General features: G+C 48.7%; 1 protein-coding gene, 1 non-coding gene and 1 pseudogene across 3 annotated transcripts in view; all 3 read right to left on the reverse strand.

The window, feature by feature from the left end:
- Window positions 1-27,985, reverse strand: part of LOC134957493 (armadillo-like helical domain containing protein 1) — a 468,225-nt gene that overhangs the window by 372,124 nt on the left and 68,116 nt on the right. The window lies entirely within an intron of this gene.
- LOC134959484 (U5 spliceosomal RNA) lies at window positions 10,035-10,144 on the reverse strand (annotated as a pseudogene).
- Window positions 15,113-15,228, reverse strand: LOC134959488 (U5 spliceosomal RNA). Its single transcript, XR_010187520.1, has one exon. It is a non-coding gene; the product is annotated as a U5 spliceosomal RNA (small nuclear RNA).

Below are 27,985 nucleotides of genomic sequence, written 5' to 3' on the forward strand. Positions count from 1 at the left end.
TTTCTTTCGCAATTCTGCTAAGCGAAGATACACTCCCAGGGGGCGGCAGCTTAGCGTGTGCAATGCTGCTAAAAGCAGCTAGCGAGCGATCAACTCGGAATCACCCCCTTTGTGCAGTCTCTGTGTAGCCCAGGACTTAGGGGTACATTTACTAAGCAGTGATAAGAGCAGAGAAGTGAGCCAGTGGAGATATTTCCGCATCAACCAATCATCAGCTCTGTATCATTTTAAAGTATGCAAATTATAGATGTTACTTCAGTGCTGATTGGTTGCCATGGGCAACTTCTCCACTGGCTCACTTCTCTGCTCTTATCACTGCTTAGTAAATGTACCCCTTACTCTTCCTGTGTGATGGAATCTTGCTGATCGGGGCTGGACCTGACGTCAGACACCCTCCCTGAAAACGCTTGAGCAAGCCTGCATTTTTCCGGACACTCCCTGAAAATGGTCAGTTGCCACCTACAAATGGCTTCTTCCTGTCAATCTCCTTGCGAATGCCCGTGCGAATAGATTCTTCAAACCATCCCTTCGCAGGGTGCCGATACCCGTTGCAGCCGTGCGACACTCCAGTGCGGTGCATGCGCTTTTCGAATCTGATCGCCTGCTGTGTGAAAACGCACAGCAGCCATCAGATCTGAATGACCCCCACAGTGTACCCTAACCAAAATGCTGCAATAACACTGAAACGCTGGTCACTGTCATTGGAGAGAATTCAGTTAGCATTGTGGGGATGTAGCTCCCAGGTTAAGTGCCTGAGCTATTTAGTTGAACACATCATGTCCGGCTTTTAACCCAGGAAATGCACCTTGCCGTGACTAAAGCCCAGGGCTTAGTTGCAGTAAACTGCACCTCCTGGGTTAAGTGCAGGGCGTGATGCTATTATAACACAGTAACACCGCAACTAGCCTTAAGGCAATACTTGATGCAGATTTCTGCTCGCCCCCTCAGGATGCTGTGAGTAGAAATCCGCTAGTAGCAAGTTAACCACATAATCGATTGAATAGCCTGGACACTTAACCAAGGAGTTACATCCCCGCGATGTTAATTGACTCCCCCCCCCCCCCCATTGTTTTCTATAACTAACTTAAACACCGCAATCTGCACTTAAGAAGCACCAAAAAAAATTCAATAAGCCAACTGTACTGCACACACACACTGTCATGTGTGCTTGCATGTAGTCATGATTAGACAGCAAAAGGCCTGCCACCCCCCGTGACCAGACATCCCCATCATCTCTTAAGACAGCAGCTCCCGCTGATTCACAGCATACAGATGATCCGTGGCTGCTGTCCCTGGATCTCTTCATCTTAACAAAACCGGAACCATTATCTTCACTAGCCCAGCCATGTTCCTTCTGCCACCGACGTCTGCTATCTGGGATCAGAGGGGATCTGTGTCTCCCGCCCTCAATGCAGGTACCAAAGCGCTGGCTCCTAATGTCGGGTACACATTAGACAATGCGTGTACCTGTCAATATCTGAGTGCCGCCAGCGACGAATGACGGCACGGTCCATGCTGCATTCGGCAGCATGGCCCTCGCTGGCGATATCGCCCATTGGACATGCATGCACAGCTGATGGGCGATGCCGCTGATGACGCGCTGGGCGCGCATCATCAGCGCCATAGTGCATGCACACTAGCCAGTATCATGGACGATGTGTCATTATTGTCTACTTTATCGTCTAGTGCGTACCCAGCTTTAGTCCTACTGTACATCCCCTGCTCAGCTTCTCTCCCAGCAGTGTCCTGGAGTCAGCTTGGCACCTCCCCTGGTCACATGCATATGTGTGAAGCTATATACATTATGTGTGTATATATATATATATATATATATATCCAGAATCACGGCGGCACTCACGGCATTCAATAAAGAAGCAGACGCAGGTCTGATATCAACGTTTCAATGTTTAGTCAAACATTTTCGTCAGGATAACGAAAATGTTTGACTAAACATTGAAACGTTGATATCAGACCTGCGTCTGCTTCTTTATTGAATGCCGTGAGTGCCGCCGTGATTCTGGATGTATTATTGGACACAGCGCCAGCTGTAACCATCGGAAGGCACCGGCTTTTTCACTGTGTTTTAAACCACAGCTGAGGACTTAGTGAGTGCCGTGCTCTATGCTTTGATATATATATATATATATATATATATATACACACACACACAACTCCTACCACTTCAATATACTGTGTATACACCCCTCCTGTATTTCGCAAACCATGTGTATGTACACACACCGCCATCATACAGTATATACACCACTCCTGTACATTCACATACTCCCCCTTATATGCATAAATCCCTCATGTATATACACATACCCCTCCTTTATATATAAATACACCCTACTGTACATGCACATACCTCCATTGTACAGTACATATATACAAAAACCCTGCTTATACACATCCCCGTCAAGGGCCCTCATTCCGAGTTGATCGCTCGCTAGCTGCTTTTAGCAACAATGCACACGCTAGGCCGCCGCCCTCTGGGAGTGTATCTTAGCTTAGCAGGAGTGCGAACAAAAGATTAGCAGAACTGCTCGAAAATAATTTCTTGCAGTTTCTGACCAGCTCCAGACCTACTAACAGATTGCGATCACCTCAGTCCGTTTAGTTCCTGCTTTGACGTCACAAACACGCCCTGCGTTCGGCCATCCACTCCCCCGTTTCCCCAGACACGTCTGCGTTTTCATCTGACACGCCTGCGTTTTTTAGCACACTCCCGGAAAACGGTCAGTTACCACCCAGAAACGCCCCTTTCCTGTCAATCACACACCGATCAACACAGCGACAGAAAAGCGTCGCTTGACCTTGTGTAAACCTGCATAGTTTTGTGTGAAAGTACTTCGCGTGTGCGTACTGCGGCCCGTACGCATGCGTAGAAATGCCGATTTTTAGCCTGATCGCTGCGCTGCGAACAACGGCAGCTAGCGATCAACTCGGAATGAGGGCCAATAAACATATATACACCCTCCTGTATATACACATAAACCCAATATACTGTAATAATATACACCCTTACTATACATATTCATGTCATATACAGTATATTGCACCACACTGCACCAGCACACACAGGGTTACACCACACTGCACCAGCACACACAGGGTTACACCACACTGTACCAGCGCACACGGGGTTACACCACACTGCACCAGCGCACACAGGGTTACACCACACTGCACCAGCGCACACAGGGTTACACCAGCACACACAGGGTTATGCCATACAGTGGCAGTACACACAGAGTTACACTGCACTGCACACATCATACAATGGAAGCACACAGGGTTACACCGCACTGCTCCAGCACCCACAGGGTTACCCCATACAGTGGCAGCATACACAAGGTAAATCTGTACAGTGGCAGAACACACTGGCCCTCATTCCGAGTTGATCGCACGCTGCCACTTTTTGCAGACCATGCGATCAACTAGACGCCGCCTATGGGGGAGTGTAATTTTGCATAGCAAGGCTGCGAACGCAAATCTAGACTAGGGTAAGACCAGAGCCGGCCCTAACCAATATGATGCCCTAGGCAAGATTTTGGCTGGTGCCCCCTAGCACCACCGCTGGTTCAGCCTCTGACCTTGTACCCCCTATATTTTAAATAGGAACAGTTCGCACATTTGGCGCACAGCCCAAAAAGGGGTGTGTTTTTGCTGGCAAGGGGCATGGCCACACGATAACCCCAGTTCCAATTACGCCACACAATACTGCAACTTTATTCACATATGATCATGCGATAGTGTCCATAATTCATATTACATCCCACAGTAGTATCACTTTACCTTATAAACGTTACTCCTCACAGTAGAGCGCCTTATTCACATTACACCACACCCTATTGCTCTTTATTTACATTAGACGACACAGTAGTGCCCTTTCTATATGCAACACTACATAGTAGAGCACCTTTTACACATAATGCCACACATTAGTAATGCATTTATACACATTCCACACAGTAATGCCCCTTACACATATGAGACACCTTATTAATGTCCTTATAAACATAATGCACCTTATACATTGTGACCTTTATTAATGCCCTTTTACACATAATGCCCCTTACACATATGCCGCACATTATTAATGCCCTTATGCACATAATGACACACATAGTGCCCCCTACACATTTGCTGCACATTATTAGTGTCCCTATACACATAATGACACACATAAAGTAGTACCCTGTTACACATATGCCGCACATTATTAATGCCCTTATACACATAATGACACACATAGTGCCCCTTACACATATGTTGCACATGATTAATGCATTTTTACATGACACATATAATGCTCCTTACACATATTCTGAACACTACTGCACAACCAACCCACACACATGCACACAGCACTCACACTGCCACTAACACTGTGACCTCTGCCCCTGCTTGGATACAGATGTGTCCTCATAAATATTGCCTCAATGCTAACGTCGGGCACACCTTTTTTTTATGAAAGTGCATCTTATTTGCATTGCTATGTGGCTAGGATGCACAAGCAGCTTCTGCTGATTAAAATGATATGCAGCATGCCTATATACTGTGTGAGACTAAGGCTGTATCTGCATATGAAATGCTACACACAGAATATAGGCATGCTGCATATCATTTTAATCAGCAGAAGCTGCTGATGCCCCTAGGAATATCAAATGCCCTAGGCAATTGCCTAGTTTGCCTATGCCTATGGCCGGCTCTGGGTAAGACCTACTTACCCTGTGCGATCACTTCAGCAATGCAGGTCCCGAAATTGACGTCAGACATTTGCACTCCAAACACCTCGACATGCCTGCGTTCGGATCTTCACGCCCCGAAAACGGTGAGATGACGCCTGGATCCGCCTTCCTGTCAATCTTCTTGTGGTCGCAGCTGCGGTCGTTTTGTTCTTTGGAGGCATCGCTGCGTCGCCGGGCAATGACGCGCCTGCGCAATGTGGCCGCCGAGCATGCGCAGTTCCGACCCGAATGCACGGCTTCCGAAGAAGTGCAGCGTATGATCGGGTCGGAATGACCCCCACTGCACAGACCAATAAACACTGGATATGTACATAAATCACCATATGGGCCTTTGCAGACAGCTTCAAGGAATACAACCAAGTAGGGAAAAATTGGTTGTACAGTAGCACTCACTACTCCTGGGTTGCAGAGATCCAAGGCTGTAGATGTTCCAGGTTTCAGGGTATCCAGGTACTGACATGTCCTGTGTAGTCCTAATGAGTCACACGCACACACACACACCAATCCATAGATTCTTTAGATGGCTGGTAAGGGGAGCTTTAGAGCAAGCAGGGGGCTACCACACTGGTGACTCATTTTCAGGTGTACAGGGGTAGAGTTTAGGGCGATTGTGGATGATGCTAAACGCAACCAGGGGGTTAGAAAAACCAGGGAGTTCCACACTGGTGACTGGTGAGGTGACACTGGGTGAGGTGACACTGCTTCTGATGGCGGGGGCGGAGTTTAGTGCGGCCAGGGGGCGGAGTTTAGTGCGGCCAGGGGGCGGAGTTTGGTGCAACCAGGGAGTTCCACACTGCTGACTGCATCTGATATCCAAGGGCAGAATTTAGTGTGGGTAGGGGGCAGAGTTTAGCTGACCGGAGGAGAAGCTTACAGAAACCAGGGTGTTAGACAACACTGCTTCTGATGGCTGGGGGCGGAGCTTATTGCGAACAGGGGCGGAGCTTCTGACGGCTTCGTAGAGGTAGGTAATCGGCAGCCGGGGGGTGGGTGTTGAGTGGGAGGGCTTCGAGCAGCCAGGACTCAGTATAAAGTGCTGGGCTGTTGGTTACAGTGGAGACAGGAAAAACAAAATTCTTCTCATCACTGGTTTCACTGCAGGGGATGCCGTGGGCCTATTTTCATGGGAGGCCTGGAGCTGCAGCTCCATCCGCCCCATTGATAATCCGGCCCTGATCCTGTATATCATCAGAATCTGATAGAAGTGCAGGTAAAGCATGTTTTGTGCACCTGTATAAAATAGGGGGGATGGGGGACATCAGCCCTGGCAGCTAGATCTGTTACTGCTTTTTGCAGTTCTTGTGCTTTATTGGCATTCGCAGTGAGCAGAGATTACATATCAGACATCATAGTTTTGATAGCCCTCAGCCAGGTGGGCTCATGACTCTCCCCCTCATGATCCTCAGCATTTTGTGAGGATTGACTACACTGCTCACATGATATGGAATCATATGAAAGAGGGGAAAATCTGGTATGACACACACTGCATAACTTTTGTTTTACCATTATGAAAACACACAGTACACATACAACAGACTGATAACAATGCCCTATTGCATGTGAGAGGAGACACAAATAAGAGAGCACCCAGCACACACCACGCTGCAGAGCGCCAGTGAGGTTGTCAGCGTTTTAATCTAACAGTGAGAACTGTTTTTACAATGTAAATCCCTCCGAGGAATATTATCTGTGCACAAATAGCGGCTCTCCCTCTAACTAAACACCCTGTACCAGTGATCCAGCGTGTGACAGTCTAGAGGAGCTGTGTAAGGCTGCTGCTGCTTATGCAGAGAAAGGCGCCAAAATGCTGCTGAGCCCGCACTGATGTAGCTCCGCCCCCTCACTCACCACCGACGATCACCTTCAGGCTATGTTAGGGATGTGCAGCGCGCTGGTTGCAACAGCCAAGGCGCAGTGCCCCGCTGAACAAACAACCCCTCAGAACGGTGGTCCTACAGCGGTGAAGCGGCTCTGCACCTCAGGAGGCTGGTGACCGTTCCCTCCCCTAACTTCCACGGCGCAGGTATGCTGTTGCCCAAACACCATACTGAAATAAACAAACGTTTAAAATAAAAATAAATTGAAGTAAAACTTTGGAGCTAGCAGAGTGTGCATCCTCTCCTGAGGGTTCTTTTTTCTAAACTGCCTGTAGGAGGAGGCATAGAGGGGAGGAGCCAGCACACCTAGTGGAAGAAATTTAAAGTGCACTGGCTCCTTTGGACCCCATCTATACCCATCATACTAATGTGTCCCCAATATCCCTTATGGATGCTAGAGAAAAAGGGAAATCATAAAACTACTGTTCTGATCAAGGTCAAATTTTCCTGCAAACAGGGTAAAAAGAAAAAGTGTTCAACTTTCATCATATAAAATTAACTAGGTGCTTTATCGCGCCCTACGGGCGCTCTTCACACCGTCGCAAGGGGCTATGTTCCCTTAACCCTTGCATGCCTTTCTGGGGTTCAATATTTGTATTATATGGAGTATTACCTGCATTCCTTTGTTAGTGGTTAAATATTGCACAATGAAAGGGCATGCGATGTTGAAGGAGGCGCAGCCCCTTGCGACGGCGTGAACAGCACCTGCAGGGCACGATGTACATAATGTAGCAGGTGCGGGGGGGACTGCGGATGGGGGAGGGTGTCTGTAGATGCTGCGGGTGGAGGGGGGGCGGAAGCGGGGGGGGGAGGGGCGCCCGGATAGGGAAGGGTCGGGAGGTGCTGCAGGTGGGGGAGGGGCAGAGGAGTGGGGGCTGCAGATGGGGGAGGGGTCCGGAGGCACTGTAGGTGGGGGAGTGGCAGGGGTGCCACGGGTGGGAGAGGGGCAGGTGCGGTGATGTTGCGGATGGGTGAAGGGTTCCGTAGATGCTGTGGGATGGGAAAGGCGGGGGTGCGGTAGGGGGTCCGGAGGTGCCGTGGGTAGGGGAGGGGATGGTACGGGTGGTGCGGCGGATGGGGAAGGGGGTCCGGAGGTGCTGCAGGTGGTGGAGGGGCAGGTGCGGGGGTGCCATGGGTGGGGGAGGGGTGGATGAGGGGGGGACCGCAGATGGAGGAGTGTCTGAAGATGCTGCGGGTGGAGGGGGGCAGGTGTGGGGGGAGACATATATGGGGGGTGGATGGTGGAGGGGGTCTGGAGGTGCTGTGGGTGGTGGAGGGGCGGAGGAGTGGGAGCCACGGGTGGTGGAGGGGGTCTGGAGGCACAGCGTGTGGGGGAGGGGTGGAGTGCCGCATGTGGTGGAGGAGAAGGTGCGGAGGTGTGGTGCATTGAGGAGGGGTCTGGAGGCGCTGCGGGTACTGTACCTGCCAAAAAGGTGGTTGGAGGGCATGCAGTAACAGGGCCAGGACAGGAGTTACGGGGTCAGAACAGGGGTGACGGGGCCAGGACAGGGGTGACGGGGTCAGGACAGGGGTGACGGGGCCAGGACAGGGGTGACGGGGCCAGGACAGGGGTGACGGGGCCAGGACAGGGGCGACGGGGCCAGGACAGGGGCGACGGGGCCAGGACAGGGGCGACGGGGCTAGGACAGGGGCGACGGGGCCAGGACAGGGGCGACGGGGCTAGGACAGGGGCGACGGGGCTAGGACAGAAATGACAGGGACAGGATAGGGGTGACAGGGCCAGGGAAGGGGCGACAGGGCCAGTATAGGGTTGACAGGGCAAGCACAGGGGTGACAGGGCCAGGATAGGGGTAACAGGGCCAGCATAAGGGTGAAAGGGCAAGGCCAGGGGTGACAGGGACATGACAGAACACAGGGCACGGGAGAGATTGGTATTAGGGACAAAACAGTGGTGACAGACAGATGTGTCTTACCGGAGTCACTGCTGCTGGCTGCTGCTGTTACAATCCAACCTGTTGGGGTCTGCTGCTGGTGGAGACTTGGCATGGCTGACTCTCTCAGGCTGGAGTCCTGCTTCCTCTGCCCGTCAGCATCCCTCACCCCCTCCTCAGTCACACACCGCAGACCTCGCGCAGCTGCCGGGCACTGTGGTAAGGGGAGACTGGGAGTGACTGGTTAGCCCCCAGGAGACGCTGCGACTGGACGGAGGAGGGGGTCATAGCATGCACACGGCGTGGACCTCGTGGCTGCTGGGCACTGTGGTAAGGGGAGACTGGGCGTGACTGGTTGGCTCCCAGGAGACGCTGCGGCTGGAGGGAGGAGGGGGTCGGAGCCTGCAAGCAGCTCAGACTTCTGCAGCGCTACCCGCTGGCTAAAGTGTGTGAAGGAGCTGGGCGCACCTCACAGCGGGCGGCAGCACTGCAGCTAGCGGTGGGGTTGCCGGGGCTGGAAATAACAGAGGCAGTACGGAACCTGCACAGCAGCAGGTGCCCCACAAAACTGCAGTTAAGAAGCGTGGAGTGTGCCAGAAAGTGACGCTCCTCCATGCCAGAGAGCCCCTGCTGAGTATGCTGATGTGGGGGGTCAAGCACACAGTGAGCCGGTGCCCGTCTGTCTGTACGGCATACCCCCTCACACCCCCCCATACCTCCCAACTGTCCCGGGGTTCCGGCAGCAGAGCCGGATTAAGGGGGGGCCAGGGGGTACGTACTGTGGGCCCCACAGTTTTAGGGGGCCCCCCGGCTGGAGTAGCTCTGTCCCAGCTCAGAAGCTACCCCGTCCTGCCAGCAACAGCGGCAGCATTGTGCTACAGTCAGCACACGCTGCTGCGTGTTGGCAGGTCTGTGGTGTTGCAGGGAGGCAGCAGTCTCCCTTTCTTCTGCCTGTGCGGGTGTGTAGGGGGGAGCGACCACCTCCTCTGGATTTAGCCCTAGCTGAGGGGCCAAAATTCCATATATATAAAAAAAAAAAATCCCGGAATTTGCATAAGGAGGCGTGGCCACGCATCCCTCGGTTAGGCCACGCCCCCAGCCCCACAGCAGGCACAGCAACGAGATAGGGCTCCCCTGTCTCAAGTGCCCTGGGCCCCCCGGACTCATAATCCGCCTCTGGAAGCATGCCAGCAGCTCACAGAGCGCTGGGCATGCCCCCTCACTGACGAAAACGGGGGCCCTCCCATGAAGCCACGCCCCTTTTCACCACACGTGTACCCCTCCTTCTGCCTGAAGAAAGTTGGGAGGTATGCACCCCTGCCTGTGCCATGCCTATACTATCTGCTTCTGCTCCTAGTCTCCTATAGATTTGCCCAGATCTGTGACTCATTTGACTAACTCCGCCCAGTGTTGTGACTCCGCCCAGCATTAGCAAATGAGTCACAAAGTCACAGATTTGGGCTATTATATAAGAGATTATTATATTCTTATATTAACCAGTGAACAAGCCCAGCGTGAGCCACGCATCAAAAAATTACATGAAACTCATGGTTGTTCCTCTCCACGGAAATCTTTAGTAAAAGGCGAAAGATTTATTCGATCTGAAAAGAAACCAGAGTATACTGAAAAAGTGCCATGATTATTTCCCCGGATTCAAACAGACCTCAGTTTACCAAGAGAGATGACAACACATATGTATATTTAACAATTTTCACATATAACCAATACAATCCTAATATATTAACAACATATAAGTTAAAAAAGGACAACATTTCAATTATAAAATGCTATAAAAAATAACAACCTTGAAATGTATCAAATGCATCATGGGGAAGTATGCAAATGAGACTACCAAACAAAGAAATATTTAAATTTTGAATGGTTGAATAGTAATTTAAAAACAATTCTTCAACTTACTAGCGTGCCTACAGACATCATCATGTTGTACAGTGCTGGAAAAACAGAGTATACAGGAGACTCATCTGTGATAGAACAATCATTGAATTCCACCGTTTTTCCAATAATAATAAAAAAAAAAAAAAAATAATATCAACATTTAATATCAAATTCTAAAAGACTCATGAAAATTTTACAGTTTCGTAATTTCACTCGTAAATCAGCTCAGCGTTGGTCAGCCAGGCAGGAAAACAAACAAACAAACAAAAAGCCTTTCACTGTAAACAAAAAACAAACACCCCCCAAAAAAACCTGTAAACAGTAAAACTAACTACTTCTGATCATGGTCAAATTTTCCTACAAACAGGACAAGAAAATCAAAAACTAATTTGTTCAACTTCCTTCAGATACCATTAATACCGACATAGCAACAGAGTATTCAAGAAAATAGCTGACCATTTGGAAGGGGAGTGTAGATGCTGTTGGTGGGGGAGGGGTGGGTGTGGGGGGCTGTGGATGAAGGAGGGGGTCTGGAGGTGGTGTGCGTGGGGGAGGGGCGATGTAGTGGGAGTGTGTTTGGGGAGGTGGGGTTGCAGGAGGGGTGAGGTTGGGTTCTAGAAGTGCTGCGGGTGGAGGAGGGGTGGCTGCAGGGGAGCCGTGGATGGGGTCCGGAGGTGCTGTGGGACATGGTCCAGAGGTGCTGCGGGTGGGGGAGGTGTGGTAGGTCCACGAATGGGGGAAGGTGTCTATAGATGATGTGGGTGGGGGAGAGGGCCGAGGGGCTAGGGTTGGGGGAGTGGCAGCTGCGGGGGCGTGGTGGGGGTACGGATGCACTGTGGGCAGGGGAAGGGGCGGAGGGTGCTGCGGGTGTGGGTGCTACGGGTTGGGGAGGGGGCGGGAGTGCAGCGGGTGGGAGGGGGATGTTGTGGATGGGGGGGGCGTGTGCTGCGGGTGGGGGGCAGATGTGGTGGATGCTGTTGGTGCCGCGGGTGGGGGACGGGTGGGTGGGGTGGAGGGTGTGGGGGTGTAGCGGGGGGAGAGGTGGGTATGGGGGTGCCGTGGGTGGGGGAGGGGTGGCGGGTGCTGCAGGTGTGGGTGCTACGGGTGGTGGAGGGACGTGTTCCACGGGTGGGGGGCGGATGTGGTAGACGCTGTGGGTGCCACGGGTGGGGGAGGTGCGGGTGGGGTGGAGAGTGAGAGGTGGGTATGGAGGTGGGTTGGGGGAGGGTGGGGTGGAGGGTGCGGGGGTGTAGCGGGGGGGAGAAGTGGGTATGGGGGTGGGGGAGGTACGGGTGTGCCGCGGGTGGGGGAGGGGCGGGGGTTTTGCAGGTTGTGGGCGATACGGGTAGGGGAGGGGGCGGGAGTGCCGTGGGTGGGAGAGGGGCATGTGCCGTGGGTGGGGGCCGGCTGTGTTGGGTGCCGCGGGTGGGGAAGGGGCGGGGGTGCTGCGGGCGGGCGGTGGATGGGGGAGGGATCCGTGTTGGAGGTGTGGGTGCTATGGGTGGGGTAGGGGACGTGAGGCGGATGTGGTGGATGCCGCGGATGTGGTGGATACTGTGGGTGGCGCGGGTGGGGTAGGTGCAACAGGTGGGGGAGGGGCGGGAGTGCCGCGGCTGGGGGAGGGGCGGGGGGTGCTGTAGGTGTGGGTGCCGCCGGTGGGAGGGTGCGAGGTGGTGCGAGGCAGGTGGGGTGGAGGGTGCGGGGGTGTAGATGGGGGGGTGGATATGGGGGGCGGGGGTGCAGCGGGTTGTGGGTGCTATGGGTGGGGGAGGGGGCGGGAGTGCTGCAGGTGGGGGAGGGGCGTGTGCCGTGGGTGGGGGAGGGATGTGGTGGGTGCTGCGGGTGGGGTGGAGGGTGCGGTGGTGTAGCGGTGGGAAAGGTGGGTTTGGGGGTGAGGGAGGTGCGGGGGGTGCTAGGGGTGGGCAGGAGTGCAGCGCACGTGGGAGGGGCGTGTGCCGCAGGTGGGTGCTGATGTGGTGGATGCTGTGGGTGCCGCGGGTTGGGGAGGGGCGGGTGGGGTGTAGGGTGCGGGGGTGTAGCAGGGTGGGGGAGGTGCGGGGGTGGTTCGGGTGGGGTAGGGGGTGCTGCAGGTGGGGGAGGTAGTGCAGCGGGCGGGGGTGGGTGTGTGGTGCGAGTGGGGGGGCAGATGTGGTGGATGCTGTGGGTGTCGTGGGCGGGTGAGGTGCGGGGGGGAGAGTTGGGTATGGGGGTGGGGTAGGGGCGGGTGGGGTGGAGGGTGCAGGGGTGTAGTGGGGGGGAGAGATGGGGTGGGGGAGGTGCGGGGGTGCTGCGGGTGGGAGAGGGGCAGGGGTTTTGCGGGTTGTGGGTTATATGGGTGAGGGAGGGGGTGGGAGTGCCTGGGGCGGGGGAGGAGCGTGTGCCGGTGTTGGGGATAGATTTGGTGGGTGCGGCGGGTGGGGAAGGGGCGAGGGGTGCTACGGGTGGGGGCGCAAGTGCCGCGGGTGGGGGAGGGGCGGGGGGTGCTGCGGGTGTGGGTGGTACGGGTGGGGGAGGGGGTGGGAGTGCCGTTGTTGGGGGCGGATGTGGTGGATACTGTGGGTGCGGCAGGTGGGGGAGCCGCGGGTGGGGGTGGGGTGAAGGGTGTAGCGGGGGGAGAGGTGGGTATGGGGACAGGAGAGGGGCGGGGGTGCCGCGGTGGGGGAGGGGCGGCGGGTGCTGAGGTTTGAGGGTGCTACGGGTGGGGGAGGGGGCGGGAGTGGTGCGGGTGGAAAGGGGCGTGTACCATGGGTGGAGGACAGATGTGGTGGGTGGTGTGGGTGCCACGGGTGGGGGAGGGGCGGGGGGTTCCGCGGGTGGGGAGGGGGTGCTGCAGGTGTGGGTGCTACGGGTGGGGGAGGGAGTGCCGTGGGTGGGGGAGGGGCATGTACCGCGGGTGCTGGAGGGGCGGGAATGCCGCGGGTGGGGGAGGGGCGGGGGGTGCTTCAGGTGTGGGTGCAATGGGTGGGGGAGGGGGCGAGAGTGCCTTGCGTGGGGGAGGGGCGTCTGCCGCGGGTGCTGGAGGGGCGGGAGTGCTGCGGGTGGGGGAGGGGTGGGGGGGTGCTTCAGGTGTGGGTTATACGGGTGGGGGAGGGGGCGGGAGTGCCGCAGGTGGGGGAGGGGCATCTGTCGCGGGTGGGGGAGGGGCAGGAGTGCCGCGGGTGGGGGAGCTGCAGATGTGGGTGCAATGGGTGGGGGAGGGGGGCGGGAGTGCTGAGGGTGGGGGAGGGGCGTCTGCCGCGGGTGGGCGAGGGGCGCTGCAGGTGTGGGTGCCGCGGGTGGGAGGGTGCGGGGTGGCACAGGGCATGTGCCGCGGGTGGGGGCGTATATTGTGGAGGCTGTGGGTGTCGCGGGTGGGAGCAGGCCGAGGTCGTCCACAGCATTCTCAGCCGCACTGTCTGGCAAGACTCACTGGCTGCAGTGTCACAACTCACCAGGGTGCAGGGAGTGTATGGGGAGGAGGGAAAGAGGGGACTGGGCGGAGATGGGGAGGGGACTGGGCGGGGATGGGCGGACCGAGGGAGGGGACTGTTCCTGGCCTGCATCCAGCCACCCAGATCTGTGCCTGTGACTCCGCCCAGCGTTAGAGGGCCAGGCACAGACAAGGCTAATATATAGGAGATGAAATTCATGGTTGTTCCTTTTCTCATCTAGTCCTGCCTCTGTGGGCATGTTATTTCCTCCACCTGCCTCACTGAGTCAGGAGAGGGGTCCTGGGGTGCACACCGGTAATGAGAGGTGCGACCCTGCGGAGTCCTTTCAGTAGAACTGCATACAAAGAAAAAGGTTGCAGGTGCACAATCCAAACATTACCAATTTATTAATAATAATAATTGCAATAAAATTTTGCATTTTAAGCGAGGTTCTTCACCTAGTTATGGCCATAAGTAACGGCTTGCCCACCGCGTCCAGGTGACCTCATTAGTCGAGCAAGTCCCTAACATTTTGGGGGGTACAAATGTTTGAATTGTGCACCTGCAACCTTTTTCTTTGTATGCAGTTCTACTGAAAGGTCTCCGCAGGGTCGCACCTCTCATTACTGGTGTGCACCCCAGGACCCCTCTCCTGTATACCTAATGGTGTGTATTTACATACACAATAGAAGGCCAGAGACCCCTTCTACCTGGTGGTAGCACCCACGCCCACCTGTTCTATATATTGGTTTTACCCCCCAAAATGTTAGAGACTTGCTCGACTAATTAGGTCACCTGGACGCGATGGGCAAGCCATTACTTATGGCCATAACTATGCGAAGAACCTCGCTTAAAATGCAAAATGTTATTGCAATTATTATTATTAATAAATTGGTAATGTTTGAATTGTGCACCTGCAACCTTTTTCTATGTATGCAGTTCTACTGAAAGGTCTCCGCAGGGTCACACCTCTCATTACCGGTGTGCACTCCGGCTGCTGTGTACTGTCTGCCAGCTAGCCTGAGCAGCCGGCCAGTGCCATGTCTCTCTTCTGCACATGCATGAAACTAACAATGGTTGGAATCAATGTTATGATTTTGAATGGTTTCATACCACTGATTAATGAGGTATTATCCAGTTTTCCTTCTAAAAAAAATAGACACATCAGTTCTAGAACTAATGTTTTGCAACCATTGCTTCAAAATGCAGGTTTTCTCAATGTTTACTTACAAAGATTAATACCTGCTATATAATTATGATATTCTTTTATTAACCAGTGATCAAGCCCAGCAACAGTCAGGCATCAAAAAAATTACATGAAACTCACGGTTGTTCCTCTCCACGAAAATCTTTAGTAAAAGGCGAAAGATTTATTCGATCTGAAGAGAAACCAGAGTATACTAGAGAAGTGCCATGATTATTTCCATGGATTCAAAACGGACCTCAGTTTACCAAGAGAGAGGACAACACATATGTATATTTAACAATTTTTCAAATATAACCTATATAATCCTAATATATTTATAACTTAATATTTTTTTTTTTTTAAAGTTCCTTATTCGATAGGACTTCTGAGTCGGGAAAGAAAAAAGGCGGTGGTCTCTGTATATATATCCATGATCGATGGTGCTCCAACGTGGATCTGATTGAGACCTTTTGTTCTGCTGATTTGGAACTCATGCTTATGAGGTGCAGACCATTTTATTTGCCCCGGGGATTTTCTGTGGTTTTTGTAGCCGCAGTGTAGATCCCCCCGCAAGCGAATATTGCCTTGGCATTAGATATCTTGCTCATTTGTTTTTCCAAACAGATAACCCTACACCCAGACTGTGCGTTTATTGTTGCCGGAGATTTTAATCAGGCGAATTTAAGATCTGTGTTTCCCAAATTTGTACAGAATGTTTTGGTACCAACTCGGGAGGCTAACACTCTTGACCATGTTTATACTAATAAAAAGAGGGGGGATGAGGGTTACAGCGACCAACGGTGTCAAATAAAAAATATGAAGAGACTAACTGGATACGTAAAAAAATAGTAGTATATTTATTAATACAAAAAATATAAAACCAAGGTATAAAACCAGTTATAATAAAATGTCACAGTGGGTTTAAAAGCCGGAGGGTATATGCTAAAAATTAATACCAACTAAAAGGTATTACCCCCTGATGAAGTCAGAGTGACGAAACGCGTTGGGTGTACCTCCATTGACTCTCCACCTTAAAAAGATAAGCAGCATTCTCTCTTTTTTTGGATATTCTATCATCACTGCCTTTATACTATTTATATTATTGTTTTAGCTATCCTTTTAGTTGGTATTAATTTTTAGCATATACCCTCCGGCTTTTAAACCCACTGTGACATTTTATTATAACTGGTTTTATACCTTGGTTTTATATTTTTTGTATTAATAAATATACTACTATTTTTTTACGTATCCAGTTAGTCTCTTCATATTTTTTATTTGACACCGTTGGTCGCTGTAACCCTCATCCCCCCTCTTTTTATACAATTTAACCTAGGCAGTTTATCCCTGCCTAATACTTGAGGGTTAGCTGACGCCTTGAATTATTTAAGGAGTGTCTGATTCTGTCATATTTATCTATCTCACACACACCTGTGGCGCCATACTTCCACTGTCCAATGTTTATACTAATGTTAAACATGCATACAAATGTCTTTTGTGTCCTCATGTTGGGCAGTCCGATCACTCATCACTCTGGTTAATTCCAAGATATTTGTCGGTATTAGGAAGGGATCGACCCAATTACTAAGGAAGTTGAGATCTGGCCAGAGGGAGCTTTATTAAGTTTGCAGGGTTGCTTCGAGTGTACCGACTGGGATCAGTTTATTGAGGAGGCTACTGGGGATTTAGGTGTTGATAATGATCGTCTTGCATCAGTGGTGTCATTGTATATTAATTGTTGCATAGAAAGTGTTACTAAGAGGAAGGTAGTTCGTATCTTCTCAAATGACAAACCTTGGATGAACAGTGAGGTTCGTTCCCTATTGAGAGCTAGGGATAGGGCGTTTAGAGTAAAAGATAAATTAGCTTATATGATTGCCCGTTCTAACCTTTAAAAAAAAAAAGTATTCGTCTTGCTAAGGAAGCTTATTTGAGTAAGATTGAAAACCATTTTAAGGAATCAGGTGATGCAAGAACGATGTGGAGAGGAATTAAATGCATCTCTGATTACAAAAGTTCTACTTCTGCCAGGACAGGCGGTCCTTCGGCTGATGAGCTAAATCATTTTTATGCACGCTTTGAAGAGGTTGACTTTTCTACTGGTAATTCCTCTAGATTCCACTCAGATAGTTTTTTGACCCTGACTGAAGTTGAGGTTTGGGATTGTTTCAGCAGAACGAATGTAAGAAAGGCTCCTGGACCGGATTGTATTCCAAGCAGAGTATTACTGGGCGTGTGCTGAGCAGCTGGCAGGCATTTTTACAAAGATTTTTAACTTTTCATTGAGTCACTGTTCCACGGTGTTTTAAAACTTCCTAAGACTGCGTCGGTCATTGGTCGGTCATTGGTCTGAATGACTATAGGCCGATTGTTCTCACTTCACTGATTATGAAATGTTTTGAGAGAATTGTTTTGGTCCATCTAAAAAGTGTCATTCCATCGGGATTTGACCCTAATCAGTTTGCCTATCGGTCGAACAGATCAACTGATGACGCAGCTCTTACGGTGCTTCATAGAGTACTTTGTCATCTTGAAAATAGAGACACCTATGCTAGATTGTTATTTGTGGATTAACGCGGTAGTGCTGGCGGTGTTAGTAAAAAAGCTTTTAAAGATCGGATATGATACGGCCATATGTAATTGGCTGTTGGATTTCCTGACAGATCGCCCGCAGATAGTCAGACTGGGCTCTGACTTGTCTTCGGAACTGGTGTTAAACATAGGCGTTCCGCAGGGTTGTGTTTTAAGTCCCTTCTTATATTCTTTGCATATCTCCGACTGTGAGTCTAATTCGGAGACAATCTTTGTGATTAAGTTTGCGGATGATACCACTCTGGTGGGTTTGATAACTGGTGGAGATGAGAGTGGTTATAGAGAGGAAGTGAGAAGGCTCGCTGAGTGGGAGGTAAAAAAACAACCTGTTATTAAACGGTAAGAAAACTAAGGAGGTTGTGATAGATTTTAGGAAATATAAAAAAAACTAGCATCTGCCCGTTGATTCTGAATGGTGGGGAGGTGGAAAGGGTCACTGATGTGAAATTTTTTGGGATCAAATTCACGGAGGATTTATCATGGTCCTTGCATATCACGTCAGTGGTCGGGAAGGCTCAGCAGTGTCTTTTTTTCTTATGGAAGCTCCGAGTACCAGGTCTGCAGCAATCTACTCTAGTTAACTTCTATCGCTGCGTGATTGAGAGCTTGCTGACCTACGCGATCATGGTGTGGTATGGTAATGCTAAGTGTTCGGATCTTGTTGCCTTAGAAAGAGTGATTAAATCTGCGGAGAGGATCATTGGCCAACCCTTGGCTAGGTTGGCAGATGTACTCACCGCGAGGAGTCTGTCAAAGGCAATCAAGATGATTGAGGATAGGGGTCACCCCTGTAATATGTTTTTTTCCATTTTGCCATTAGGGAGACGTTATAGGTGTTTAAAATGTCGTACCACTAGTTTAAGGAATAGTTCTTCCCTTCTGTAATTGTTGGTCTGAATTCTCAACTTTGCTAAATTTATGTGATGTATTTTATCTGGTGTATATGACATGAGAACTGTATGTCATTTTGCTATACATGTCCATGTACAGTGACAATAAATTGTTGTTATCTTATATTAAAATGTAACATCCAAAATGTGAAAAAAATAAAATAAAAAAACACAACCATGCTGAAACGCATCAGATGCATAACGGGTAAATATGCAAATTCGACTACCAGGCAAAGAAAGAATTACATTTTGAATTGTCAGTTGTAATTTAAAACCAGTCCCTCAAGTTGTAAGAGTGCCTACAAGCAACATCATGGAGTTTTGTACTGGAATATTATCATGGCAATTGAGTATACATTTCTGAATTTCACTAAAATTAGCCCAGTGTCCGTCAGACAGGTAGGAATAAAAAAAAAATAAAAAAAAATTAAACTTGTGGTTGTTCCTTTTCTCATCTTGTCCTGCCTCCTAGGGCTTGTAGTTTCCGCCTCCTGCCTCACTGACTTAGTGCTGCTTGGCTGCTGTGCACTGTCTGCGAGCTAGCCTGAGCAGCCGGCCAGTGCCACATGTCACTTCTGCATATACAAGAAACTTCAATGACAAATTGTATAGTTTCATGCCATTGATTTATGATGTACTATCCCTACACAATGGGGTTAATCCAATTATATGCGATGAGCTCACACCCACTTTATGGTGGCCCGAACTTTCACAAAATTGTTCGCTTTCCTATAGGGCTCCGAGCAATTTTGTGCAAATTCAGGTAGAAATCAGCCCACGAGGATTCAGAGTTCGGGTGCCGTTGGCGGCAACTCACACCCTTCACAAGTAATGACATTGACCCCTAAATAAATAAAAAAATTAGGAATATCAGTTCCAGAAACAATGTTTTGTTACCATTGTTTAAAAATATGGTTTCTATAAATGTTTACTTCCGATGTTCAATCCATACTATAAAATCATTATATTTTTTTATTAACCAGCGAATAAGCAGAGTGTTAGCCAGGCATCAAAAAGTTACATGAAACTCATGGTTGTTCCTCTCCAAAATATGAAGAGAAATCAGAGTATACTGAATAAGTGTCATGATTCATATAGACATCCACTCACCAAGAGAAAGGACAGCACAAAATTATATGAATCAAATTTCCAAATATAACCAATATAATCCTAATATATTTACAACTTAAAAATGTTAAAAAAAATAAAAATACATAAATAAATAAATAAAAAAGGTTAAAATTTAAATTGCAAAATATATATATATATAAAAATCTAGAAGATGCATAATGGGTAAATGGTTGAATAGTAATTTGAAAACCAGTTCTTCAACTTGCTAGAGTGACTACAGACATCACCATGATATAGTGCAGGAACAACATTTCGGCAATAGAGTATTCAGGTGAATCATCTATGATAGAATCATTTTCTTCCAGTTTGTCCATCAATAAAATTCAACATTTAATGTAAAATTCTAAAGGACTCATAAAAAAAATTACATTTCTGAATTTCATTAATAAATAAGCCTAGCATCCAGACAGCCAGGCAACAAAAAAAAAAAAAAAAAATGTAAAAAAAAAAGGAAGAAAAACATAAAACAAAAAAAATGATGGTTGCTCTCTTCCCCCCCCCCCCCCCTAAATCTTTAGTAAAAGACAAAAGATTTATTTAATCTTGAGAAAAAGGAAAGTATACTAAGTGTCACTGTTACCTCTCTAGATTCAGAGACACCTCAATTTACCAAAAGGAAAGAACAAACTTCTATTTAACAATTCTTATTCTATATAATCCTAAATAAATGTTAAACTTTTCATTCGAAAATGATCTACTTGCAAAGAAGCCATGAAATATACGAGATGAATCATGGAAACGGGATCCGGTCTCTAGGTCGACAAGACTTAGGTCGACAGTGTCTAGGTCGACCACTATTGGTTGACAGTAAGTAGGTCTACATGTACTAGGTCGACATGACAAAAGGTCGACATGAGTTTTTCACTTTTTCGTACTTTACAATCCACGTGGACTACATTTGGGAACGGTAACCTGTGCCGAGTGCAGCGGTAGCGGATCGAGGCACCTTGCCTGAAGCATGGCGAGCCATGCGAGGGAACACTGTGCACTAATTGGGGTTCCCCGTCACTCTACGAAGAAAACCACACCCGAAAAATGTAAAATACTCATGTCGACCTTTTTTCATGTCGACCTAGAGTCCCTGTCAACCTACAAACCATGTCGACCTACTTACTGTCAACCAATAGTGGTCGGCCTAGACACTGTCGACCTAAGTCTATTCTATCTAACATACCACACCCATGGAAACACTGCACTTTACATTACAGAGCAGTGTTTCCACTTTTAATTTTCCAGATCTCTACCTATTTTTCCAAGTCAAAAAGTTGCTGTTAATATGCTGCAGCATACACTTAACATGGAAGATATCAAAACTGCAGTATTCAAAAAGGTGAAAAATTTGATTTTTCCAGAGATAAAGGAAATTTTTCCCATAATCAAAATCAAATTTCAATGTTAACAGAACCCTCCCCCCCACCCCAGAATTGGTAACAGTAAAAATAACTACTTCTGATCATGATGAAACTTTCCTGAAAGCAGCAAAAAAAGCACACAAACTAACTTGTTCAATAACATTAATACCGTCATCATGGTAACAGTATATTCAAGAAAATAATCTACAACATAGCTATGTTTATTCTTCTGAAACAATTCTCTCTTTCTATTACTAACCAGTGAATAAGACCATCTATCTAATTGAAAAGTGCATCTTATCTGCATATATAAAACCTGGAAGCGACAAAATTCAATTTGCAAAGGAGTCTGAATTTGTATACTGTACCTGTAATTTGCTCCAGGTACTGAGAACCCGATAACAACCCTAAATGGCTGCCTAGCTGAGCGCCAAGAGTGGACGAGTACCAGTTGGCTGCGACTGAATCCTGATAAAACAGAGGTCCTTATGATAGGACCTCAACATCAAAGAACAAGACTGTTGCATAACCAACCCACTGAACTTACACTTGGGGGTTCAAAATTACAAAACACTGATCATGTACGGAATCATGGTGTTGTTGTGGATGGTGTCTTGAAACTTAAACATTAAATATCAGCCACAATCAAACCCTCATCCTTTCATCTTAGAACATATCCAGACTCAATCCCTTAATCCCCCCTGAAGATCTGCCAAAAGTCATACATGCATTTGTATCATCTCAATTAGAATTCTGCAATGCCCTATACCCTGATCTCCCAGCAAAAGAATTGCACCGCTTATAGCTGGTACAAAATGCTGCAGCCAAGCTGTTAACCAACTAGCCTTGTTCCAGCCACGTAACACCCATTCTCTACTCCCTCCACTAAGTGCCTGTAAAATGGCAAATATCTTTCAAGATTGACTTACTGATTTTCAAAGCCCTACATGACCAGGGCCCTAAGTATCTGATGCACCTTTTGATTCCATGGGCAGGCTCCGTGGCCCAGTGGTTAAGTTCCCTGCACACAGAGTCACTGGTTCGAATCCCGGTTTCGACCTTCTGATTTCATACTGCCCTGCTCGATTACTGCGATCTATAGATGATGGACTTTTAGCAGTCCCTAGAATCTCCCGTAATTGATCTGGGGTCGAGCTTTTAGACATGCTGCTCTGACTCTATGGAACTCACTTCCACGCACAGTGCGAGAGGCCCTCCACTCTAGAATCCTTCAAAAACAGACTCAAGACTTTCCTGTTTTTTTGTTTTGTTTTGTTTTAACTTGAGTAATTTTTTTATTATTTTCTTTTTTCAAGGAAAAAAAAACAAGAAGAAAAAAAAACACACACAAAAACATACAGTGAATAAACAGATGCAATCCATGTCACAATGTCATATACATATCAATAAAGAGTGCCATGTTTATATCAATACATAAGGGTTTTGTAATCATTAATCTCTCACATAGTATTATCAATCAGAGAGTTGAGCTGGAGCAGCCATAGCCGTAGCTAGATGGGAGGTGTTCCACCTGTTCCACTTATTGAGATAATGGGGCAGGGTCCCTTTAGACCTATGTGTAAACCTTTCGTGTCCAGATACCTCATTTACCAGAGCCCGCCAGTTGTATAGGTTAGGAGTGGAGGCAGCAAACCAGTTCCGCGCAATAATCACCTTCGCTAAGGTAGTCAAGCAAAGAACATATTTATAAAGTATCGGACAGTAGGTTTCCTCTAAATCTGGGGCAAACATACACAATTTAGGAGAGAAGGTGGGTAACGTCGGTTCAGTAATTAGTATGTCTGACCAAATCGCTTCCCAGAAAGCATACACAGTTGGGCATAACAATAATAAGTGCCAGAAATTAGCTCCAGAGGCACCACACCTCGGGCAAGTATCATTAGGCCGCAGCCCCGCTTTAAAAAGAGAGAGACTGGAGTTCTATACGACCTATGAAGAATAAAAAAGACTTGTTGATATCTGATACATGGAGTAGTATACTTAAGAGAGCACAACACCTGGAGCCACTGGTCATCTTCAAGCGGACCTATGTCCTGCTCCCATTTAAGGTTAAGCGGGTCAAAAACATTCAGGCAAATGTGGTAATTAAGGCTGTCATCTAAAGTGGAAACTTGAGGTCTTGTACCCAGGTCCACAACCAATTTTTTAATTAGCGAATTAGAAATGGTCGGAGACGAAACCCCAAATTGTGCCTGCACCGCATGATGGAGCTGTAGGTAATGATAAAAGGATTTATTGGATATATCAAGCTCCTCCCGTAGCTGCGCAAAAGATTTGAAAACACCATTATCATATAGCTGTGAAATTGTTTTAAGGCCCGCACTAATCCATATATTATCTTGTGTGAGATGCAATAGTTCCCTATATGCTGTGTTAAACTAAAGGGGCGTATTGGAATCTGTATCGCTCCAGTCATAAAAAGAGTGAGCCAGTCGCCATACAAGTAGCGATTGATGGAGTAGAGGGGGAATTATTATTATTACATTTTATTTATAAGGCGCCACGTGTTTCGCAGCGCCGTACAAAAGACAGTACAGGGGACAAAACATTGCATTACAGTAAATAAATAACAGAAATAGAGTACAGGTAACAGAGCACCACACATTCTCAAGACATAGTACAGCTAAGATGTAAGTATCGAGGGAGTGATCATCGTACTACTAGAGGCTGGTGGTCATAGATGGAGATGAGCCTTTACTAGCAGGATAAAGATGGTCGTTGAGTAGGGGAGAGCTGTGAGTGAAATGTGTTGAGACGAGGGCTTAGATAACAAGAGGAAAGAGGGCCCTGCTCTGAAGAGCTAACAATCTATTGGGGAGGGGCGACAGACAGATGACAAGAGGTGCAGGCAAGTGGGAGGTAGCCTGATGGCAGTATGCAAGCAAAGCGGAGATGTTCACGGCATGAGGCAGGGGGGTGGAGGCGCAGCTTCAGCTCTGGGTTATGCATCAGAAGGGTACGCTTTGATGAATAGGTGGGTTTTTAGTGACCGTTTGAAGCTTTGCAAGGTTGGGGAGAGTCTAATGGAGCGGGGGAGTGCGTTCCACTGAAGGGGTGCAGCACGGGCAAAATCCTGAACTCGTGCATGGGAAGCAGTGACCAGGGCGGTGGAGAGGCGACGGTCATTAGTCGACCGTAGAGGGCGGGAGGGAGTATGAAGGGAAAGGAGGTGGGAGATGTAGGGAGCAGTGGAAATAGAGATGGCCTTGGATGTGAGGGTGAGGAGTTTGAAGAGGATTCTGTAGGGGAATGGGAGTCAGTGTAGATTTTGTTGAAGGGGAGTGGCAGATGTGGTGCGGCGTGAGAGGAAGATAAGCCTAGCTGCGGAGTTCAGGACAGATTGGAGGGGAGCAAGATGGGAGCAAGCGAGGCCAGTGAGGAGGACATTGCAGTAGTCAAGTCGTGTGATGACCAGTGAGTGGATGATGAGTTTAGTTGCACTCTGGGAGAGATATGGCCTGATACGAGCAATGTTGCGTAGCTGGAAACGACAGGATTGTGCCAGAGCTTGGATGTGGGGTGCAAAGGAGAGGGAGGAGTCAAGAGTGACGCCCAGGCAGCGGAGTTGGGAAACGAGGGAGATGGTGGTGTTGTCAACAATGATGGAAATATTGGTCGGGGGTGTTGCTCTGGATGGGGGGAAGATGATGAGTTCAGTTTTGTCCATGTTGAGCTTTAGAGAGCGTTCAGACATCCAGGAGGAGATTGCAGAGAGGCAGCTCGAAACCTGAGAGAGGACAGAGGGGGACAGATCAGGAGATGAGAGGTAGAGTTGTGTGTCATCAGCATAGAGGTGGTATTGAAGGCCAAATGAGTTAATGAGCGCACCCAGGGAAGAGGTATACAGGGAGAACAGAAGGGGTCCAAGGACAGAACCCTGAGGGACACCAACAGGAAGGATGGAAGGGTGTGAGGTGGTGCTTGAGGCAGACACAGAGAAGGAGCGGTTAGTGAGGTAAGAAGAAAACCAGTCAAGGACAGTGTTAGAGAGGCCAGCGTTTTGGAGTGTGCCGAGGAGGAGAGGATGATCTACGGTATCAAAGGCAGCAGAGAGGTCCAGAAGGATGAGCAGAGAGAAGTGGCCCCTGGATTTGGCCGAAAGCAGGTCATTGGTGACTTTCACCAGGGCAGTTTCAGTTGAGTGGAGTGGGCGAAAGCCAGATTGTAGTGGATCGAGGATGGAGTTGTCAGAGAGGTAGCTTGTGAGACGGCTGTAGACTAGTCATTCAAGTAATTTGGAGGCGAAAGGGAGAAGAGAGATGGGGCGGTAGTTAGTGGGTGATGAGGGGTCGAGGTTGGGTTTTTTGAGAATAGGTGAGACCAGAGCATGTTTGAATGGTGAGGGGAAAATGCCGGTGGAGAGGGACAGGTTAAAGAGGTGAGCAAGGTGGGAGCAGGCAGTGGGGGAGAGGGAGCGGAGAAGACGGGAGGGGAGGGGGTCCAGGGGGCAGGTGGTGGGGGGGGGAGGATAAGATGAGGGAGTGGACTTCCTTTTCTGAAGTCGGATGGAAGGAGGACAGGGTGGGATAGATGGAGGGGAGGGATAGGGGGGGCAGGGGGGTAGCAGAGGGGTGACGGCAGGAGATGTCGTGTCGGATATCCTCAATTTTGGAGATGAAGAAGGAGGCAAAGTCAGTGGCAGTGAGGGAGGATGGGAGGGGAGGAGGAGGGGGGCGAAGGAGAGTGTTGAAAGTTTCAAAGAGACGGCGTGGACAGGAGGACTGAGAAGAGATGAGTGCTTGGAAAAAGGATTGCTTGGCGAGGGAAAGAGCAGAGTTGTAGGAGGAGAGAATAAACTTGAAATGGAGGAAGTCCGCCAGAGAGTGAGATCTCCTCCAGGAGCGTTCAGCAGAGCGTGAGCATTTTTGTAAGAAAATAACCAGCAGTAGAAGAGGCTGAAAGAAGCAACTAAACAGGGGAGAAGCGAGACCCCACACACTCGGCAAAAAATCTCACAAACGTGGGACTATCCCTATTTAGAGTCCAATTGGACAAATGTACAAGTTGAGCAGCCAGATAGTAAGCGTGCATATTAGGAAAACCCAATCCTCCAGCAGATTTAGCCTTAACCAGAGCTCTCAGGGCAACCCTAGGCGTCTTGTTACCCCAAACAAATGAAGTGAGTACACTATCAATGCCAGAGAATACCTTCATAGGGATATAAACAGGAGAATGTTGTAATAGGTAAAGAAATTTCGGTTGGATCACCATTTTAATTAGATTAATGCGACCCGTGACAGTAAGGGGAAGCTTCTTCCATACATGGACACGACGCTTCAAATCCTCCACGACCCGGTCTATGTTATGATGTCCAAAAGTTGTGACATGAGGAGTGATCCAGACACCAAGATATCGAAAGCGGAGGGTCCGCTTCAGTGAGCAAACAATAGGCAACGGGTCAGGGATAATACTAGATAAGGGGCGGATATTAGATTTATTCCAATTGATAGACAAGCCAGAATAGAAGCCAAATGTGTCAACAATATTCAGGAGGGAGGTCAGGGAAACATCGGTATCATTGAGAAACAAGAGCATATCATCAGCATACAATGCGATAACATCTTCATGTCCATCAATAGTAATGCCCCTAACATCAGGGGACATCCTAACAAAACTCGCAAGTGGTTCTATAGCTAGAGCAAAGAGGGAAGGGGACAACGGGCAGCCCTGTCTAGTACCACGATAAAAAGCGATGGGGGACGTAACAAAACCATTGACAGATAGACGAGCCATAGGAGAGGGGTAGAGCAACTGCAACCATCGTATAAATTTGGGGCCAAAAGCTAATTTTCTAAGGACTTCCCAAAGGTAATCCCATTCCACTGAGTCAAATGCCTTAGCGGCGTCCAAGGAAACCACCACGGCATCCGATCCAGATTGATCCCCCCTCTGCAGATGACAAAACAGCCGCCTTAAGTTTTGTAAGGTATACTTGCCTGGCATAAACCCTGTCTGGTTATCATGAATAATTGATGCTATAACAGTATTAAGTCGTATCGCCAAAATCTTGGCCAAAATTTTTATATCAGTGGATAGCAATGATATTGGGAAGTAGGAGTCTGGGACCGTAGGGTCCTTACCTGGCTTAAGGATCACTACAATAAGAGCTTCCGACATAGAAGGGGGCAAACAACCACCCTCCAGTAGAGCGTGAAAAAGATTTAGAAGATAAGGGCCAAAATATTCACGATACTGTTTATAGACCTCAATAGGTATACCGTCACCACCCGGGGCTTTCTTATTCGGGAAGGAGGCAATAGCCGCCTCAACCTCCTCAACAGAGATACCACTATCAATAAAATCAATAGCTTGTTGTGATAAGTGGGGAAAATCAACACCAGAGAGGTACTGTTGCAATTGACCTAAGGTATAAGTGCTTCTAGAAGTATATAACGAGGAGGAGTAAAAGGACTGGAAAACTTATGCTATCTCAGGGGTAGTATAGACTATTGCGCCTTGGGGGTCACAAATCTTTTGAATGGATCCTCCAGCTCTCTCCTCCCGCGCCAGAAAAGCTAAATAACTACCGCCTGTGTCCGACTGTGAATTTAGGGCATGTTGCGAGAAAAGCAGTTTACGTTTGGATTTATCTAATAAGTGGTATCTCGCCATATCCCACTTCCAACGGTCACTAAGGGTTCTGGTACAAAGATAAACAGATTCACTTTGGGAACAGGCAAGCTCCAGGCGTGATTCCTCTTCGCTGCTAGATTTCTTAACAGAAGCAATGCGCTGTACAAAAGAGCCCCTCATCGAAGCCTTAAATGTATCGTGTTTAATAAGTGGGTCTAAACAAGTTATATTATGTGTTTCGAAGTCCCTCCACTCATGAACCAGGGTGTCATGATCAGTCAGCAAGGTCAACCAAAAGGGGTTTAGCTTCCACATTTTGGCTCCACAGGCAGGTATCGTATCTAGGACCACCAGCAAGGGCGAGTGGTCCGAGATCCCTCTCTGTAAATATCGGACATCAACTATTCTAGGGGT

The sequence above is a fragment of the Pseudophryne corroboree genome, chromosome 9, assembly GCF_028390025.1.
Source record: "Pseudophryne corroboree isolate aPseCor3 chromosome 9, aPseCor3.hap2, whole genome shotgun sequence".
Lineage (NCBI taxonomy): Eukaryota > Metazoa > Chordata > Amphibia > Anura > Myobatrachidae > Pseudophryne > Pseudophryne corroboree.